Genomic DNA, 10,000 nt, shown 5'->3' on the forward strand with positions numbered 1-10,000 from the left:
GCACCCGGAGGAAACCCACGCCAACACGGGGAGAACATGCAAACTCCACACAGAAACACCAACTGACCCAGCCGGGACTCAAACCAGAGACCTTCCTGCTGTGAGGCCACAGTTATAACCATTGAGCCACAGTGGGTCGCCCTGTTTTCAATAATGTCCTAAATAACTTCATATTAAATGTAAGCAGCAGAACAAACATCATCAGCTCCAGATGAAGACTCACAGGAAATGTTCTCTACAGACAGACGCAAGGTTTACTTGTGCATTAAAAACAGAAGCAAACTCACACAGATGAAGATTATGGAGATGATGAAGGCGTTTCTGTGTTTACTATCGGCTTAAATTATACAAATCTGAGTACATGTATCATCTGAGGAATATGGTGATCATCTTTACAAGCTGTAGTTCTGCACAGTGATGTGAATATCCAGTCAGACGCACTGCATGAAGCTGGATTACAGGAGCATTAGTGGAGACTTTTATTGATTACTGAAATATTTATTTATTCTCATTTATATGAGATGATTCAATAAATAAGTATAACATGCGCATTTGTTCATTAATTGTCTTCATGTTGAGCAATATAATATACTGAAATATGCCATTTAAATGTTCTGGTCAACATTTCCATCACAACTCAAATTATCACATCTCAAATGATGTATTTTGTTTAATATTAATAACAATACTATACCAAAATAAGCTTTATACTAAACATGTAGCTTTCATTTAGTGTGTTTTAAACACCAAACTTTGATATTTAATAATATTTTAAAAATAATAGTAATACATATATTATTATTTTGTTTTATTATTACATATTAATAATTTATATACACTAATAAAAGAATAAATAAATAGTAGTCTAACAGTGTGCAATGCAAAACTAATCAAATTAAAAATCTGGTTCAAATAATTAACATAATAATAATAATAAAAATGCAAGTCAAATACTAAATACTGCGGCAGTAAATAATTTTAATAATGATTTAATAATGATCTGTTGGTGAAACTCACTTTATGCTAACATTATCACCATAACTTTACTGTAATAATCTTCATTCATTGGTGACCATGGTCTAATAAAACAGAGTCATGACTTAATAATAATATATATACAAAAACAACATCAACAACAACAACAACAACAATAATAATAATAATGATAATAATAATAATAATAATAATAATAAAACATTAATAATAATAACAATAATAATAATAATATTACATCACATCAATATAAACACACATTAAAGCTTAAAGCAGCTGCTACTGAAGATGACTGTAATGGAGAAATAAACCGGATTTCTCTGTAGTTAATGCAGATAAATGAACACATCATTAGTTTAATCATAATCAGGTCTAATGGTGTGTGGTTGTGTGTGTGTGTGTGTGTGTGTGTGTGGGTGTGTGTGTGTGTGGGTGTGTGTGTGTGTGTGTGTGTGTTAATGACATCTACATTAGCAGGTTTGCACATAAATACAGCATCATTACATCATCATATTAAACTGACTCTCAGACAGTGACCTTGATTATGACGGTGAGTGAAGCAATGCTTTATTTGATATTTCTGAATATGTGTGTGTGTGTTCAGGACTTACACTCACTGCCGCCCGCAGGTTCATGCAGGTTCCATCTGGATCCCTGAACCAAAGACACACAACCTGCTCCGAGCCAGAGCGCACCTGCGTGCATGCACGCGCACACACACACACACACACACACACACACACACACACACACACACACACACACACACACACACACACACACACACACACACACACACACACACACACAGAGAGAGAGAGGGGTTATAGGGGATGAACTCACACATCAGTTTCATCTTTGTACATTTCTCTGGCTCATATGCACTTGTTTACTCATGCAATCTGACAAACAACAACACAAAATAACACTTACAGTAAGAACACATACACAAAACAACACCTAAACAAAACATCTAAACCACAGTGCAACTGAAGCAACTAACATAATCAAAGCAACAACAACTGTAATGACTTTATTTTGAAAATAGTAATTAAACAGCGTGAACAAAACACAAAACAATCTAAAACAACACCAAAACACTGCAGCAGTAACACATTCAAACACGGAAACACGGATGAACAATGAGACCCAAAAACACATAGACAACACCTACAACACATAAACAACACCTAAACAACACACAGACAACAATTAAATAACATCTAAAACACATAGACAACACTTAAAATTCTTAGACAACACTTAAACAACACCTAAAACACACAAGTGGCACTTAAACAACACCTAAACAACACACAGACAACACCTAAAATACTTAGACAACACCTAAACAACACCTACAACACAGACAACACCTAAAATACTTAGACAACACCTAAACAACACCTAAAACACACAGACAACACCTAAACAACACCTACCACACAGACAACACCTAAAATACTTAGACAACACCTAAACAACACCTAAAACACACAGACGACACCTAAACAACACCTACAACACAGACAACACCTAAAATACTTAGACAACACCTAAACAACACCTAAAACAACACATAAAACGCATAGACAACACCTAAAATACTTAGACAACACCTAAACAACACCTAAAACAACACATAAAACACATAGACAACACCTTCAACACAGACAACACCTAAAATACTTAGACAACACCTAAACAACACATAAAACAACACATAAAACACATAGACAACACCTAAAATACTTAGACAACACCTAAACAACACCTACAACACACAGACAACACCTGAAATACCTAGACAACACCTAAAACACTTAAACGACACCTAAACAACACCTACAACACATAGACAACACCTGAAATACTTAGACAACACCTAAACAACATCTAAAACACACAGAAAACACCTAAACAACACCTACAGCACAGATAACACCTAAAATACTTAGACAACACCTAAACAACACCTGACACAACACATAAAACACATAGACAACACCTCAAACACATAGACAACACCTAAACAACACCTAAAACACATAGACAACACCTAAACAACACCTACAACACACAGACAACACCTAAAATACTTAGACAACACCTAAAACACTTAAACGACACCTAAACAACACATACAACACATAGACAACACCTGAAATACTTAGACAACACCTAAACAACATCTAAAACACACAGAAAACACCTAAACAACACCTACAGCACAGAAAACACCTAAAATACTTAGACAACACCTAAACAACACCTGAGACAACACATAAAACCAATAGACAACACCTCAAACACATAGACAACACTTAAACAACACCTAAAACACTTAAACAACACCTTAAAAACATTGACAACACTTAAACAACACCTAAAACACATAGGCAACACTTAAACTACACCTAAAACACTTAAACAACACCTAAAACACATAGACAACACTTAAACAACACCAAAAACACACAAACAACACTTAAACAACACATAAAACACTTAAACAACACCTAAAACACATAGACAACACTTAAACAACACCAAAAACACACAAACAACACTTAAACAACACCTAAAACACTTAAACAACACCTAAAACACACAAACAATACTTAAACAACACCTAAAACACTTAAACAACACCAAAAACACTTAAACAACACCTAAAACACTTAAACAACACCTAAAACACATAGACAACACTTAAACAACACATAAAACACTTAAACAACACCTAAAATACTTAAACAACACCAAAAACACACAAACAACACTTAAACAACACATAAAACACTTAAACAACACATAAAACACTTAAACAACACCAAAAACACACAAACAACACTTAAACAACACATAAAACACTTAAACAACACATAAAACACTTAAACAACACCTAAAACACTTAAACAACACCAAAAACACACAAACAACACTTAAACAACACATAAAACACTTAAACAACACATAAAACACTTAAACAACACCTAAAATACTTAAACAACACCAAAAACACACAAACAACACTTAAACAACACATAAAACACTTAAACAACACATAAAACACTTAAACAACACCTAAAACACTTAAACAACACCAAAAACACACAAACAACACATAAACAACACATAAAACACTTAAACAACACATAAAACACTTAAACAACACCTAAAACACTTAAACAACACCAAAAACACACAAACAACACATAAACAACACATAAAACACTTAAACAACACCTAAACAACACCTAAAACACTTAAACAACACCTAAAACACTTAAACAACACCTAAAACACAAAGATGGCACTTAAAACCTTATGGACAACCTCTATAATACATAAACAACATTAAACATCAGACAACACCTAAAACACAAATAAACCATGAACAACACCTAAAACACACATACACATATACACATCTATCATGCATAAACACCTACAACACACACATATAAAACGCCTCTTTTTGATATAATCAACAACCTAAAAACATTTGCAGGATAATCAGAGTTTAAACTCTCCATGTTTTATGTGTGCAGGCTTCAGTGTGGGGGTTTGGAGTTTCTACACTGTACAGGTTTGTGTTGGTGTTGTTTTATCTCTAAAGTAACGCATAAGGGCTCAGACTGTAATGACTGTAAATGGATTAGATCAGCATATGTTCTCAGAAGTGTGTGTGCTGTGTAATCGGTGTGTTATAGTCAATGAAGGCTCTTTCAGTGATTGTATAAAGCTCATGAATATTTAATGAGGCATTAGCTCCAGTTTATTATCGGTCATTAGTCTGCTATTAAACATGTGACTATTATATTCCAACACTCCTACAGTTTCTGCATCAGAGTTCAGCATTTAATCAGTTTATAGAGACAATACCCCGAGGGTGAACAGCACAGCCGGCTCTACCTGCTGAGGAGTTACAGAGCTTATATTTCACAGATAAAGTCACGTTAACAGGCCGCTGTTGTCTACACACGGTTACATGTTCACATTGTCAGCTCTTCAGACTGCTGATGTTATTTGCAGGATCTGATTTATACTGTGTGTCTTACCGCTCATGAAAGCCTCCTCATCTGAGCTGTCTCCGGCCGGAGGACCGAAAGAATAAAACCCCTCAGAATCACAGCTGAAACACACAAACAGACCCGGGTTACACTGCAGAATATGCAGATCTGCTCAACCACATGGTGCTCTGATCATGCTTAATACAATCAGGAGGACAACGACAACTCAGACACCTTTCAGACTCGCGGCACGCTGTAGAGTAAAGGATCTATCTGTAATATTAACATGCACAGGTGTGTGTGTGTGTGTGTTTATTTGTTTTGTTTATTGTTACCCTTCTTATGATTATAATAAATAGATAAATGGACGCTCTGTACTTTAGATTTCTCACTGCACTTTACACTCTCAGAAAAAAATAGAACTTGCAAAAATGTGTTGATTTCTTTAGTTTTTATCCTTTTCATGATGTTTTTTTATGATTATAATCAACAGATAAATAGACATTATGTACTTTATATTTCACACTGCATTTTACACTCTCAAAAATGTGCAAAAACCTGTTTACTTTTCTCTTTAGTTTTCTTTTTTCACCTTTTTCTGAGTAAAATCAAGATAAATTGACAGTATGTGCTACACATTTCACATAGCACTGTACACTGTCAGAGCAAACAGAAATAAAGCTATTTATTGAGTTTTATTTCTAACCTATTTATGATTAAAATCAGGTGATAAATGGACATGGTGTACACATTTCCCACTCAGAAAAAAGAGACAACGTTAACATTAAGGCTACAACAGCATGGAGCTGTAGAATAATATCAGTGTGCATTATTTACTATAAACATGTCAGCAGTAATGTAAATAATGGCTCTCGAAGGTACTAATGTGCATCTTTTTATGGCGTAATACGATGCAAACGGCCTTTCAAGAGTTCAGCTGCAGCAAATTTAGTTGTTCACCTAAAGCAGGGGTGTACAAACTCAGTCCTGGAGGGCCGCTGTCCTGCAGAGTTTAGCTCCAACCCCAATCAGACACACCTGAACAGGCTGATCAAGCTCTTATAGGCTTTCTATAAAACATCCGTGCAGGTGTGTTGAGGCAGATCTGCAGGACAGCGGCCCTCCAGGACTGAGTTTGGACACCCCTGGACTAAAGGTGCCCATTTTATTCAACAATCATTCATTCATTTTCCTTTAGCTTATTTATCAGGGGTCGCCACAGTGGAATGAACCACCAACTATTCCAGCATATGTTTTACACAGCAGATGCCCTTCCAGCTGCAACCCAGTACTGGGAAACACCCATACACACTCATTCACACACACACACACACGCACTCATACACTCTGGCCAGTGTAGTTGATCAGTTCCCCTATAGCGCATGTGTTTGGACTGTGGGGGAAACCGGAGCACCCGGAGGAAACCCACACCAACACGGGGAGAACATGCAAACTCCACACAGAAACACCAACTGACCCAGCCCAGACTCAAACCTGCGACCTTCTTGCTGTGAGGCCACCGTTCTGACCACTGAGCCACCATGCCGCCCATTTGCTCACTATATTTATTGTTTAGAGTGTGTTGTTGACATTGTCAAGAGGCATGTTGTGTATACAGTACAGCTCATGCTTGCACACACACACCTTCCTCTGTTCTATAATACTGTAAAAACAATCCAATCAGACCAAAACATCCCACAAAAATAGAGTGAAAAACATCCACACACACTCAAACACCGCACAGACGATGAAGGAGCACCGCTGATCAACTGAAGAAGCTGAGCATCGACAACGCCAAGCAAACAATGCTGGAACTGGAGCCATCTTTAATTGAAGGAGTCACATGATGATTAGGCAGATCACATGATCAACACCAGAACACTGCTGCAGTGTGTGTTTCTCCACAGCAGACGTCGTCACAGTGAGTAAACTCAGAGCGCAGTGAATGTGTGAGCACATCATTACTCTACACTCCTGTCTGCTCACATAATGAGAGGGGAACTCCAGGACGGCGTTATCAAGACTATCAGAAGAGGAGAACAACAGTGTGAGACTGATAACAGGACAGAGGAGAGGATCATGGCAGATTTACTGTCCTGACCCCATACACACCCTGCAGTACACACAGATGATCTAATACACACATTAATGCATGTGAATGTGACATATGACACGCTGTCCAGGGTTTGAGGTGCTGATGAGTGTGCTGTGTAAAGGCTGCAGTCGTGCTGTTTTATCTCCCATCTCTCTTCATCAGGGTGACTGATATGATCATTGCACATGCTGTATATTACTGATATTTCAGGATAATATTCAGGCAGAATGTGGATTGAGATCAGCTGTTTAAACACTCTGCACATGTGGAGTATACTCTATAAATGCTGTCTGCAGTCCAATATACTTCAACTTATTGCATTATTTCATCAATTTTCAAGACTTTATTGTTGTTTTTTTCATTGCTGCTCTGCTAAACAGCCCAACAACAGTAGATGAATCAATATTATTACTTTTCATTTTACAAACACCTCACTACAATGTCTGGTAAACTAGTGAAACTGATCTGAGATCAGCTCAAATATATGGAAACAGTTGAGTGATTGACCACTGGGGGGCGATAGTCTGCAGTAGTCATGTGAATGCGGTGGTGTAATATCACACAGATCAACCCGAGTGGAGAAACACTGACTCTGATTAATCTTCTGAAACAGCAGATCAGGTGATAAAGCCTCGGTTACTGTAGGCTTGTGTTCATAACAGATATAAATATCACTTTTATTTATTTTAATTGATGTTTTCATTTTAAACACCATGTTTAAGTGTACTCATGGTTTGGCCCCTACAGTAGTGACTACAGTGAGTGGGAACTGTAATGTGCAGATGCAGAGCCGCTGGGTCAGTCATTATCTTCAGGAAAAGGTTCACATCTCTGGAATGCCGTGCCCGCTCATTTAAAGTTAGAATCAGAACTCCCCGTTCTTTCTGTGAAGCTGGATGAATGGTTGGAATCTCTACAGCAATGTGAGCATTAAATACACTTCTCTCAGGTCACGTCTACATTTCTCTTTATGCAGGCTGAATTGTTTGTGGCTCTGTATATATTGTGAGTGTTTGCTGTTTTGTGTTTTATTCTTGATTGTTGTTTTTTTTATTTTTTAATGTAAAGCCTCACCAGGGACGAGGGCTGCAGATTAGCTTTATGCGATATGCCCTGTGTATGCAGCACCATTTATCTTTGTATATGTGTGTGTGTGATTTTGTGGTGTAACTATGGGCCTAAAGGAGAAGCCCTGTACCCAAAATGTGTTCAGCCGTCATGAAAATATGAACATTCATTTATTTTTCTTCAGCGTAATCCCTTTATTAATTAGTGCTCACCACAGCGGAATGAACCGCCAACTATTCCAGCATGTTCTACACAGCGGATGCCCTTCCAGCTGCAACTCAGTACTGGGAAACACACACACACACACACACACACACACACACACACACACACACACACACACACTCTACGGCCAGTGTAGTTGATCAGTTCCCCTATAGCGCATGTGTTTGGACTGTGGGGGAAACCGGAGCACCCGGAGGAAACCCACACCAACACGGGGAGAACATGCAAACTCCACACAGAAACACCAACTGACCCAGCCGAGACTCAAAAAAGCGACCTGAGTGCTGTGAGGTGAAAGTGCGGACACCACTGAGCCACCGTGCCACCCCAGCACCAAACTTCCCCTGCTGAAAAAACAGCTTAAACCAGCCTGGGCTGGTTGGCTGGATGACCAGGCTGGTTTTAGATGGGGTTTGGACACTTTCAGGCTGGTTTCCAGCCATTTCCAGTCTGGTCTCAGCTGATCAGGCTGGAAAATGACCAGCTAAAACCAGCTACAACCAGCTTGACCAGCCTGGTTTAAGCTGGACATAGCTGGTTTTGACTGGGCTCCCAGTCTGGCTAGGCTGGTCAAGCTGGTTTTAACTGGTCATCTCCCAGCCTGACCAGCTGAGAGCAGGCTGGAAATGGCTGGAAATCTGAAAGTGGCCAAAACCCCTCTAAAACCAGCCTGGCTGACCAGATAAACCCAGCCAACCAGTCTAGGCTGGTTTAAGCTGTTTTTTTCAGCAGGGTCAAGATGAAGCATTGCTTGCTTGTATATTCTCCGCTGTTCACATGATGCGTGGGTCATTAACTGTAATGAATGAGTCCAGGGTTGATGTTGTCCTTCTCTGATGCTGGATTAGGTCACAGCAGCCCATCCTCTACAGCCGGAGTGTGTTAACCGAGCGCTTGTACAGTAACTGGTCCAGCACAGGGTGGACAGATGAAGACGGATGGACTGATCAGATCCCGAGCGTCACACATTCCCGTAGACCAGTGCTGGGATGACTCAGATTAAGCACGCTCTCTCTGTTAGTCTCATGCTCTCCCCGGAGATTAGCGTTTTATTTAGCTTCTCTGCTAATTACGCAGACGGATGTGTTTACTCTACTGATCAAAGTTTCCCCCTCTGTGTTTCTCACAGATCTAAACAGGCCTTTCATTAGCACGGCCAACAAAGACTGTAGCACCGCCCCTCAGAAAACTCATTAATTACTGTGCATAATTAGCCTAGCGATTGCGAGGTAAAGCTGCCGCTAATGGACTCCGGTCTACAGTAATTCCACGTCCACCCGGAGCCACAGCGGAGCAATCAAACTCTACAATGAGCAGAGAAACAGGTCTGCTGGATGAAGGACAGATACTGCTCTCTTATTCAGGTCAACATCAACACAACACACGAATGATCTGAGTCTGATAACTGGATCAGCTGCAGCATTCATCAGTGCATCACTGCTGTTCATCTGCAGACATTGAGTCTGTTTATGTCTTGATTATGCCAGTTATTATCCACACAACTCTTCCGTAATAAAGAACACACCAAACCCACTGTTAATAACACATTAAACTCAACATTCATTCACACGCTAAAGAGCATATTCATAATCAAAAGCAGTCA

At 39.0% G+C, this 10,000-nt stretch overlaps 1 protein-coding gene across 43 annotated transcripts in view; it reads right to left on the reverse strand.

Annotated features, from left to right (window-relative positions):
* The window catches only part of LOC100330629 (receptor-type tyrosine-protein phosphatase delta), a 334,931-nt gene that overhangs the window by 260,235 nt on the left and 64,696 nt on the right, over positions 1-10,000 (reverse strand). For 42 of the 43 annotated variants that reach the window (XM_073907748.1, XM_073907745.1, XM_073907744.1 and 39 more), the window contains exons 4-5: positions 5,058-5,131; positions 1,605-1,688 (exon numbers count right to left, since the gene is read on the reverse strand). The gene's annotated coding sequence lies outside the window, so the exon portion shown is untranslated. Of the gene's footprint in view, positions 1-1,604; positions 1,690-5,057; positions 5,132-10,000 lie in introns of those variants that run through there. The other variant, XM_073907734.1, reaches the window with a different exon arrangement.

Source organism: Danio rerio, chromosome 7 (genome assembly GCF_049306965.1).
Source record: "Danio rerio strain Tuebingen ecotype United States chromosome 7, GRCz12tu, whole genome shotgun sequence".
In the NCBI taxonomy this organism is placed as follows: domain Eukaryota; kingdom Metazoa; phylum Chordata; class Actinopteri; order Cypriniformes; family Danionidae; genus Danio; species Danio rerio.